This window comes from Hemitrygon akajei, chromosome 4, assembly GCF_048418815.1.
Source record: "Hemitrygon akajei chromosome 4, sHemAka1.3, whole genome shotgun sequence".
NCBI lineage: Eukaryota > Metazoa > Chordata > Chondrichthyes > Myliobatiformes > Dasyatidae > Hemitrygon > Hemitrygon akajei.
The window spans coordinates 91,353,400-91,364,654 of NC_133127.1; the positions used below are offsets into that span (position 1 = coordinate 91,353,400).

At 36.3% G+C, this 11,255-nt stretch overlaps 1 long non-coding RNA gene across 1 annotated transcript; it reads left to right on the forward strand.

Moving 5' to 3' along the window:
- The first annotated feature begins 324 nt into the window (after nt 1–324).
- Nucleotides 325–3,945, forward strand: LOC140725933 (uncharacterized). Its single transcript, XR_012098531.1, has 3 exons — nt 325–453; nt 2,016–2,103; nt 3,151–3,945. It is a non-coding gene; the product is annotated as an uncharacterized lncRNA (long non-coding RNA).
- The last annotated feature ends 7,310 nt before the right edge of the window (nt 3,946–11,255 follow it).

The following is an 11,255-nucleotide window of genomic DNA, read 5'->3' on the forward strand; positions in this document are numbered from 1 at the left end:
CTCAACAAATTAAAAAAATTAGATAATATCAATGCAATCTCTCCAAATGTTGTTTCATTTAAAAGAAGAGTAGAATTACAATCACAGTATAATTTATTACTAACACATCCTATTGAAGGATATTTGCTTAAATTGAAAACTCAATTTTATATTTTTGGGTCTAAAAATAATAAGCTCTTAGCTTTCCAATTAAGAGAAGCTAGAGCTAAAAGAAAAATGTTAAAGATTCATAAAAATAATGGAGATATAGCAAGTAGCAATGAGGATATTAATAATACTTTTCAAGATTTTTACTCTGATCTTTATAGATCTCAATTTCTTGCAGATTCCTCCAAAATGAAGGCTTTTTACATAAAATTAAATTTCCACAAATTTCTTTTGAAGATCAACAGATGCTCGATGCTCCAATTACTGAACATGAAATTCAGAAAGCTATTTTATCAATGCCATCAGGTAAAGTTCCTGGACTTGATGGTTATTCTGTGGGATTTTACAAAAAATTTGAAAGATTACTTTCTCTGTATCTTTTGGAAATATTTCATGAATCCTTTAAAGAAGGGTAATTTACCTTCTTTTTATGAAGCATCTATTTCCTTAATTCTTAAAAAAGATAAAGATCCTGTTGAATGCTCATCATATAGACCTATTTCACTATTTAATGTGGATGCAAAAATTCTTTCTAAAATAATGGCTAATTGCTTGGAAATTTTTTAAACTAAAATCATTTCTATGGATCAAATGGGCTTTATTAAAGGCCATTATTCTTTCTCTAATGTTTGGAGATTGATGAACATTATATATTCACCATTATCTAAGCAACCTCAATGTGTTATCTCTCTCAATGCAGAAAAGGCATTTGATAGAGTTGAGTTGCCATATTTGTTTAAAGTATTAGAAAAATTTGGTTTTGGTAATAATTTTAACAGATGGATTCAAATGATTTATAAGAACCCTATTGCCACGGTCATTACTAATAATTACGGGTCTTCTTTTTTTCACTTTCTCGTGGTTTTAGACAGGGATGTCCATTAAGTCCTTTATGGTATTAAATTATTATTTAATCTTGTATTGCAGCCTTTAGCTATAACATTATGTGAAGCTAAAAACATTCATGGTATCTTTATAAATGGAACTATACATAAAATTTCTCTTTATGCAGATGATCTTTTGATTCTTATTTCGAATCTTGAGGAATCTATTCCTAATCTTTTGGAAACACTTAAAGATTTTGGAAAATTTTCAGGATATAAACTTAACTTGAATAAAAGTGAATTGTTTCCATTAAATGCCCCTGTTAGTATACATAATGATATTCCTTTTAGAATTGTTAATACATTTAGATATTTAGGTATTATAATTACTAAAAAATATAAAGATCTTTATAAAGCTAATATATTTCCTTTAATAGACTCCATGAAACAACTATTTTCTAGATGGAATCCACTTACTGTTTCTTTAATAGGTCATATCCATGCTGTAAAAATGATGATTTTACCTAGATTTTTATATATTTTCCAAAATATACCTATCTTTTTAACTAAAACATTTTCTGATCAAATTGATTCTCTTATTTTTTCCTTTATTTGGAACAATAAGAGACCAAGAATTAACAAGTATCATTTACAAAAATCCAAAAAAGTTGGTGGACTTGCACTCCCCAATTTAAGACTGTATTATTGGGCTGTGAATATTAGACAATTATGTTTTTGGTTATACTGGCTTGATAAGAGCCAAAAACTACTATGGGTTGATTTGGAATTAAAAGCTGTTAAACAATTTCACTTAACTTCAATAGTAGGAGCTCCAATACCTTTACAGCTCTCTAAAATTCCAAATTTAAATCTTTACCCGGTTATTAAACAATCCCTACGGATTTGGGTTCGGTTTCCCATTTAAAAAAAATTTTAAACAATTTAAGTTGTCTAGTTTTTTATATCGAAACTTTTCATTTAAACCTTCAATAACCAACCCTATTTTTCTCCTATGGAGAAATAAAGGGATCTGTTCTTTTACAGATTTATTTTGTGATGGTCGATTGATGACTTTTGAAGAGTTAATTAACAAATATTCTCTTGCTCATTCACATTTTTGCAATATTTTCAGGTTAGACATTTTTTACAACAATATTTACCTAAGTTTCCATATTTACAAGAATCTGATTTGTTGGATACTATTTTGAAGTTGAATCCTTTAGTGAGAGGTTCCATTAGCAGAATTTATAATTTATTTTTGTTACAAAAAGAGAACCTACCACTAAAGATTAAACAAGATTGGGAGAGAGAACTTAATATGACCTGTGTAAATGAAGATTGGCTTCGAGTTTTGAAATACATAAATTCTTCTTCTATATGTGCCAACCACTGTTTAATTCAATTTAAAATTGTTCACTGTTAATATTTAACAAAGGAGAGACTATCTCAAATATTTCCTAGTATAGACAACTACTGTGATAGATGTAAAACTGAAGTAGTTACTTTGTCACATATGTTCTGGTCATGTTCTTCATTACAATTGTTTTGGAAATCTTTATTTTCTACAATTTCTAAAGCTCTGAAAATTAACTTACAACCTAATAGATTGACTGTTCTATTTGGAATAGTTCCACGTCATATTCAGGGTATTTCATCTTCAGATCAACATGTAATTGCATTTGTTACATTATTGGCAAGAAGGGCTATTCTATTAAAATGGAAAGATATTTCTTCCCCTACATTAATTGGATGGTTTTCTCAAGTAATGTTATGTCTCAGTTTGAAAAAATTTAGAAGTAGAACTTTTGATCCTCGATTCGATTTTGAGAGAAGATGGGGTTCTTTTGCCAAATATTACCATTTAATTTGAATTATTCTATATTATTTCCTTCCAATTTTAATTTTTTTTATAAATATGAATTGGCTGTTGATGACTCTTTTTCTTTATATATTTAGATGATGGTAAAACGTATTGCTCCAGGGGGTTGATTCCTAATGGGTTTTTTCTTTTTTTTTGTAGTCAGTGGGTTATTTTCCTAGTTAGACAGGGTTCTTTTTTTCCTTCTTTTTCCTATATAAATTTTTTTCCCATTTTTATATATAAATTTATAAAGCTTTTTTCTTCAGCTTTATTAATTGTATACATATTAATCTGTTGAAGTTTTGTATCATTCTATAGCTGTAGAAGATTATGTACCAATAAGAAGATTCTAAAAATGAAAAATGAAAAAAAGAAAAGAGAAGCTTGAACAATTTTGCAAGGAGGAATATGCAAATCTTGCCCCATCACATTGTTCAAAGCTAATAGAGACTTATCCAAAAAGACTACTGGCTGTGATAGCTGCAAGAGGTGATTCTACTAAGAACTGAACAAAGGGGAATGAATACTTTTGAACTGCTGACATTTCAGTTTTTAAACTGTTAGTTTTTCATATTTTACAATTTTCACTGTTTTTGGAGGGCTCTACTGTGAAGAAAGAGGCATGAGATTCACAAATAAAAATCCTCAGTTATTTTGATCAAAATCCTGGTTGTAAAACTCATTTATGTGAACAAGGGGTTGGGGGCTGAATACTTTTACAAGGCACTGTAACTATCACGTGTCGATTTGAAAGTCTCTAAGGTACTATTCTCAACTAATCAACCAGGTAGTTAGTTCCATGTGTCAACAACTTGCTGTGTAAAGAAATGCTTCCTGATGTTAGTCTGAAATCTCCCCTTAACCAGTCTCCACCTATGGCCTCAGGTCCTTGTTGATGGATTAATTTTAAAGTAGCAGCTGGCATCCTCCTTACTTATACCCTTAATGATTTTGGACACTTCTATCAAGTCTCCTCTCATTCTGTGTCTACTTAAGCTGAAAAGATTTAATTGTTTCAATCTTTCTTCAAAGCTCATACCCTACAGACCTGGAATGAGTCTCATTGCCCTTCCCTGGACTCTCTCCAGTGCCTTTACATACATCCCTCACACAATATGGAGACCAAAATTGTACACAGAACTCCAGGTGTGGTCTCACAAGTGCATTAGAAGTTATAAAAAATTGTAAAATTTTTCAACTCCATCTTGGGTACTAGCCTCTGTAGTATCCAAGACATCTTCAAAGAGCGGTGCCTCAGAAAGGCAACGTCCATTATTAAGGACCTCCAGCACCCAGGCATGCCCTTTTCTCACTGTTACCATCAGGTAGGAAGTACAGGCACACCCTCAGTGATTCAGGAACAGCTTCTTCCCCTCTCCCATCCAATTCCTAAATGGACATTGAACCTGTAAACACTACCTCACTTTTTTAATATGTATTACTTCTGTTTTTGCACTATCTTTAATCTATTTAATATACATATATTTTCTTATAGTAATTGATTAAATTATTTATTTTTCTTTCTGTATTATCATGTATTGCATTGTACTGCTGCTGCTAAGGTAACAAATTTCATGACACAAGCCGGTGATAATAAACCTGATCCTGATTCTGTTTCTGATTGTACAGCTTAAGGAGATTATCTCCAGACTTGAACTCCACTCAGCGCGTTATATAGCCCAACATCCTATTTGGCTTCCTAATCGCTTCTGTACATTGTCTAGATGACGATAGTAATGATTCCATCGAGACGTCCAAAACCTTCTCATACAGTGCACTTTCTAACTCATGACAACCCCCCCATTGTATATTGATATCTAATATATCTACTTCCTACATGTAATACTTCACATTTACTTACATTAAATTTCATCTGCTATTTATCTGCCCACATTGGATTTTGTTTGGATCTAACTGTGTTGATTCTGTTGCCTGCATGTTATCAGCCCATTCCCCTAATTTTGTGTCATCAAAAACAGCAGCAGCCCCAAAACTGCTCCCTGCGGAATCCCACCTTTAACATCTTCTAGGTATGAAAATGATCCTCTCACCAGAACTTGTTGTCTTCTGTTTTTGAGCCAATTCTGCATCCATTCACACACCTTACCCTGAATCCCTACCTCCTGTAATTTGTCTAAAGGGGTACCTTATCAAAAGCCTTCTCTAAGTTCAAGTAAATGATATCAACCACTTTATTGTTATCATAAGTTTTAGTTGCCTCTTCATAGAACTCCAGCATATTAATAAAACATGATTTCTCCTTTCTGAACCCATGCTGGCTTTCTACTAACATGTCTGGTCTTATCGTCTGCTTTTCCATCTCATTCTTAGTTATTGTTTCCTGTGATACAAGTTAAGGTTACTGGATTATAGCTACCTGCGTCAATACAATCACCCTTCTTATATACCGGGACAACATTAGCCCATTTCCAGTCCTTAGGGATTTCACCAGTCTTCAATGAGTTTTGAAAATTAGATGTTAGAGGTTTGTATATAAATTGGAGGTTTGGCTTCAAGTACCCTATATTTTTGGCCTGGGGATTTAATAACTTTCAGCCTTTTCAGCTGAAGCAGGACCTCGCTTTCTAAGATCTCTAAGTAACTCAAAACAACCTTATTTTTCTCTGCACTTGCTGACATATTGCTAACATCTTCACAGGTGAATACTTCAACAGATTGTAAATTAAGAGTATCTGCTATGTCCCTTTCTGCATAATTTATCACCCCACTGTTATTTCTAATACACTTTGTTTCCTCCTTGACTTTTCTTTTACTACTGAAGTATTGGAAAAATCTCTTGGATTTTGCATTATCAACAATATCCTTCTCCACCTGCCTTTTGGCAATCTGAATTTCCCTCTTGACTATAGCTCTCATATGTTCACATGCCCTAAGGTTAACGTTATTACTATTTTTTGTATTCCTTATATAGCTGTCTTTTCTTCAATAATATTGTGTTATTATATTCATCTAAATAAACCTTTGTATATAAAAATATGTATGGATGCTTTGGAGATGGTGCAGATGAGGTTCAGCAATACATTAGAGAGTGTTATCTATAAGGAGAGATGGACAGTCTTGGATTGTTTCCTCTCGAGGATCGGAGATGGAGGGGTGACCCTCAGAGACCTGATAAAATTATGACAGGTAAGGATATGGGAGATGTTTGAATCTTTCTTCGAAATTAGAAATGACAAATGCTTGAGGGTATAGCTTTAATGAGAGAGGTAAAAGTTAAGGGAGATGTACAAATCATGTAATTAACACATGGAGCGACAAGAGCCTAAAACATGCTACCAGAACAGGTGGTGGACACAGATATGATAGCAGCATTTAAGAGGCATGTAGACAGGCACATAAACAGGCAAGGACTGGAGGGATATGGAATGTATGCAGGCAGGTAGGATCATTTTAAATTGTCATCCTAGTTGGCAGAGTAACGATGGGCTGCAGAGCTTCTTCCTGTTCTGTTTTATGTTCTATTTATTAAGTTTCAATTCCATTAATACCAATATTAATGATCAAGAGGTTATGTCCCAACTTTATAAAACTAGTTCTGCCACATCTGGAGTATTGCATACTGTTCTGGTCACCCCACTATACGAAAGATGCTGAGGGTCTGGAGAGGGTATGGAAGAGGAGGCTGTCCAATTTAGAGGGTATGAGGTATCTTGAGAGGCTGGACAAACTTATGCTGTTTTCTTTGGAGTGGCAGAGACTGAGAGGAAATCTGACAGAGGCTTATAAGATTATGAGAGGCATAGATAGAGTAGAGGGGGGTATCTTTCTCCCAGGGCAGAAGTATCTAATGCCAGAGGGCATGCATTGAGGTGAGGGGAGATAGGTTCAAGGAGGATATAAGTTTTTTTTTTTGCTCAGAGAGTCGGGGATGCCTGGGATGCACGGCCTGCTATGGTGGTGGAGACAAATAAATTAGAATCTTTTAAGAGATGTTTAGAGAGGCTCATGAAGATGGAGGGATATGGGCATTGTGAAGGAAGCAGGGATTAGTGTTTGATTTGCTTTTTAGCTGGATTGGCACAACACTGTGGACTGAAGGTTCTGTTCCTGTGCCGTACTCTTCTATGTTTTATGTTCTATGTCCTAATACTTTATTCTCTTAAATAAACTAAACACCTGTGTGATTTCTCCTAGACTCCCCCCACCCCCCATGACATCTGTAGTCATGGCTTCTTTCTGAACTGCTACCATTTCCAACACCAGTCTAAACCTCATTGCCAGCGGTAGATTGCACGATCAACAACCTGACCTGGCCCAAGGTCCTGACTTTCCCCTCTCATCTAACAAGTGACCTTCCCTGCCAAGCAGACTTAGTCCAATCTATAGTGTATTATACTTCAGTAGCAGGGCTTTAAAACATTGCTAGTTCACCTGCCACGTATTGCCAAATGAATTTGACTTTACAGAAATCAGTCCTCCTATGTATCAAAAACACACTCCTATTTGGTGTCGTCTGCAATATTGTTACAGTTTAAATGGAAAAAAGCACATTCCATTATACAAACATATTGCCAATAGGGCCAACACAGTAACGTGGTGGTTAGCACAACACTTTACAGTACAGGCGACCTGGGTTCAATTCCCTCCATTGCTTGCAAGGAGTTTGTACGTTCTCCCCGTAACCACATGGGTTTCCTTCCACAGTCCAACAATGTACCAGTTGGTCATTGTATACTGTCACAAGATTAGAACAGCATTAAATCAGGGGATCACTGGGCGACATGGCTCGAAGGGCAGGAAGGGCTTATTCTGTATCGTATCTCAATAAATAAGCAAATAATCTGCAGCAATGGTCACAATTTGTAGACAAATTAAACACAAGGACAGCCATAAGTATACATGCAGAGCTGAAGTCATTTGGTGAGTGGAGGTTTTATATTCAGCTCATTAAAACACACATGCAAAATGTTGCTGCAATATCAAGCACTGCCATCCTTTCAGCACATACCAATTAGTAAAGTCAGGATGAAAAGACAAAAAAGTGAAACAAACTTGCTAACCACAAACCTTCACTGGTTAGTCTGCGAAGTGGACTATTAAAAGAAGGCTGATAAGTGAGCTTATTAAGCTGTTGATTAATACCAAACCCTATAATTACTGGCTAGACTCTAAGTATAACCTAGCTGCAGATGGGATACACCAAAAGCTCAGTTATAATTTAAACATAATCCCTGTGTTTTACTCTGTTTCTGATAGCTCTAGTGAGAAGCGATTCCGTTTATACTGTAGTCCATGTTAATTGACTTGGGACATATCTATGAAGTGAATATGGACTTTTACATAAGGCCATTTGGACAATGCTGAACTAGCATTGCATAAACAGCCACATTTCGGTAAGAAATCCAATTTATACATACTTGAATAAAAATAACAGGGATCATTCCAATATCTCTGAAATATTCACCTTGTATCAAAGTGCCTGATATAAATTCCACTGGCCTAACTTACATTATATCATCAACCTGCATTCCTTTTAGCATGTCAACTTGTACCAAGAAGAACCTATCAACATTTTCAACAAGAGGATTCCGTCTAGAAAATATATAAGATATTGACTCCTTAGTAAATCATTTTAATTACTGTCTTTCTTGACATGGTGGTCTCAGTATTTTCAGTTTTTATTTCATATTCACCATTTCAGTTTTTCTATCATCAGATTTCTTCTAGATTAGATTTGGTTCAGGAGTTTAAGTAACAGTATAGTAATGCTACATATAAAATGCTGGAGGAACTGGCCAGGTCAGGCAGCATTGATGGAAAGGAATAAATAGTCAATTTTTCAGGCTGAGATGATGCTGAAAACTCTCAGCCCAAAATGTTAACTGTTTATTTCTCTCCATAGATGCTGGCTGACCTGCTGATTTCCCCCAGCATTTTCTGTGTGTTACTCTGGATTTCCAGGGTCTGCAGGATCTCTTGTGTTCATGAAAACTGTGTCTGCTTTGTTAGCTCCTCACGTACGTACACTACATTGACATCATCACTGAAAAAACAGTTTTATTCATCTGGTGTAGCAAGTAATGAGGTAAAGTTTCTTTCTGTGCTGATGCTGGATTATCACACAAAATTGGCAAGACAAACCATGTTCCTGGGTGAGGCTGAGTTTGACAGTTTATTAGTTTTACAGATGCAAGTCAAGTATGATGGATCACCTCACTGTCCCTTGCCCTGTACTGTACCACTGAGAGGCTCTGTCTGGTTCCTTAAATTAGGAATGTAGGAGGGCACTTCTACTCCCTGCTCCAGAGTAGTAGTGCTTCTGCAGTCTCTGAACTTCGCTTCAGTACTACTTCTAGATTGGCTGCCAGCTAAACAGGGTTGTGAATGCATGTCACACATTTACATTGCTTTAAAATTACATTCAATCATATTGATGGTGATTCAATCACCATCTGATTTGGGGGTATGAGGAAGCTACTGCATAGGACTGAAGTAAGATGCAGGAAGTTGTAAAATTAGTCAGCTCCATCATGGGTCCTGGCCTCTGTAGTATCCCAGACATCTTCAAGGAGCGGTGCCTCAGGAAGACGTGAGGCATGGACCCATCATTTTGGAACCCATCACCCATTGCATACCCTGTTCTCACTGTTACTGTCAGGAAGGAGGTACAGGAGCCTAAAGACAGCACACTCGGTTATTCAGGACCAGTTTCTTCCCCTCTGCCATCTGATTTCTAAATGGACATTCAACCTATGAAGACGACCTCACTACTTCTTAAAAAATTTGTTTCTGTTTTTGGATTACCTATTTTAACTTAACTATTTAATATACATATACATACTTACTGTAATTCCACTTGTTTTCTACATTTATCATGTTTTGCATGGTACTGCTGCCAAAAAGCTCACAAATTTGCTGACATATGGTGGTGTTTTTAAACCTTTTCATTAAACTTCCAAGTTAAATGTTGTTTTTCTTTCAGGGTCACCATGATGCCTCTTATTCTGGGAACCCCAGTCTGTTGGAAATGCCCAAATGTCAATGAAAGCAGAGTGGCAGGTGATCCTGTATCATTTTAAGGGCAGAATCAGAATCAGGTATATTATCACCGGCATGTGACATGAAATTTGTTAACCTAGCAGCAGCAGTTCAATGCAATACATAATCAAGCAGAGAGAAAAAAAATTAACTAAATCAATTATAGTATATGTGTATAGAATAGATTAAAAATTGTGCAAAAACAGAAATAAAATATATTTTAAAAAATTGAGGTGATGTTCAAGGGTTTAATGTCCATTTGGGAATCGGATGACAGAGGGGAAGAAGCTGTTCCTGAATTGCTGAGTGTGTGCCTTTGGGCTTCTGTATCTCCTACTTGATGGTAACAGTGAGAAAAGGGCATGCCCTGGGTGCTGGAGGTCCTTAATAATGGACACTGCCTTTCTGAGACACCGTTCCCTAAAGATGTCCTGGGTACTTTGTAGGCTAGTACCCAAGATGGAGCTGACTAGATTTACAACCCTCTGCAGCTTCTTTCAGTCCTGTGCAGTAGCCCCCCCCCCCCATACCAGACAGTGATGCAGCCTGTCAGAATGCTCTCCACGATACATCTATAGAGTGTATTTGTTGACATACCAAATGCCTTCAAACTCCTAATGAAGAATAGTCACAAAATTATCCTAATTCTGCTGCCTTAATAATCTTCCCTATGATGTAAAAATTCTTTAATTCCTCAGCTTTTTTTAGAGTGGTTAAAACTCCTATTGGACGATTTAAGTGCCAGGCTAAATTGAAATGTCCGTCGTGTTGGGGTTGGAGGTGAGAGACAGGTCAGTTTGGCTCGCAGCTCTACGGGTCTTGCTCGTCCCTGTGCTGGACTGAGGCTGTGGTCTTCTGTATCGGCTGGTGTTCTGAATGCTGCTTGCGTACTTTTATCGCTGTGCACAATTAGATTATTTCCCTCTTTGCACACTGGGTGTTTGATGGTCTTCATTTGCTTTAAATGGGTTCTTGGTTTCGTGGCTGCCTGTAAGGAGTCAATTCTCAAGGTTGTATAAAGTATACATACTTGGATAATAAAATGCACTTTGAACTTCACACACAAAATGCTGGAGGATCTCAGCAGGCTAGGCAGCATCTATGGAAAAGAGTACAGTCAACAATTTTAGGGCCACAGTTTAAGGATAAAGGGTAAGCCTTTTAGGACTGAGATGAAGAAAAACTTCTTCACACAGAGAGTGGTGAATCTGTGGAATTCTCTGCCACAGGAAACAGTTGAGGCCGTTTCATTGGCTATATTTAAGAGGAAGTTAGATATGGCCTTTGTGGCTAAAGGGATCAGGGGGTATGGAGAGAAAGAAGGTACAGGGTTCTGAGTTGGATGATCAGCCATGATCATACTGAATGGCGGTACAGGCTCAAAGGGCTGAATGGCCTACTCCTGCACCTATTTTCTATGTTTC